The sequence below is a fragment of the Populus trichocarpa genome, chromosome 13, assembly GCF_000002775.5.
Source record: "Populus trichocarpa isolate Nisqually-1 chromosome 13, P.trichocarpa_v4.1, whole genome shotgun sequence".
NCBI lineage: Eukaryota > Viridiplantae > Streptophyta > Magnoliopsida > Malpighiales > Salicaceae > Populus > Populus trichocarpa.
The window spans coordinates 15,234,749-15,235,191 of record NC_037297.2 but is presented as its reverse complement, the minus strand read 5'-3'; positions in this window follow the sequence as shown (position 1 = coordinate 15,235,191).

The following is a 443-nucleotide window of genomic DNA, read 5'->3' as shown; positions in this document are numbered from 1 at the left end:
AGCTTCTGATTGAACCAAATTAACTCTTAAAAATTGCAATTCGACCCCTAGACTTTAATTTCTTCCAATTAAAGTCTAAATTGAAGTTAAAAATCAATTTTCTTGTAATTGAGTCCTCAATAAATTCAATTAAACCTAGAAAAATTCCAATTGAATCCTTAAACATCAAATTTGAATTTTCCTCCTTAAATTTAATATTCCTTTGCCAATGGGGCCTTCATTAGTTGAAAATACTGGGTGTTCATTCTGGTATACTATTCTTACTGAAATATTTTTGTGATTTTCTTTTAGTATTTTTTTTATTTTTTTCATTTTCTCTTCGCTTTCTTCTTTTTTATTTTTTTATTTTTTTGGTTTATATAGGCCCCAAAATGGGCAACAACAATATTCAACACTCTTAAATATTTATATTCTTATTTTTACTAGGGGTTATAAGCTCAAAC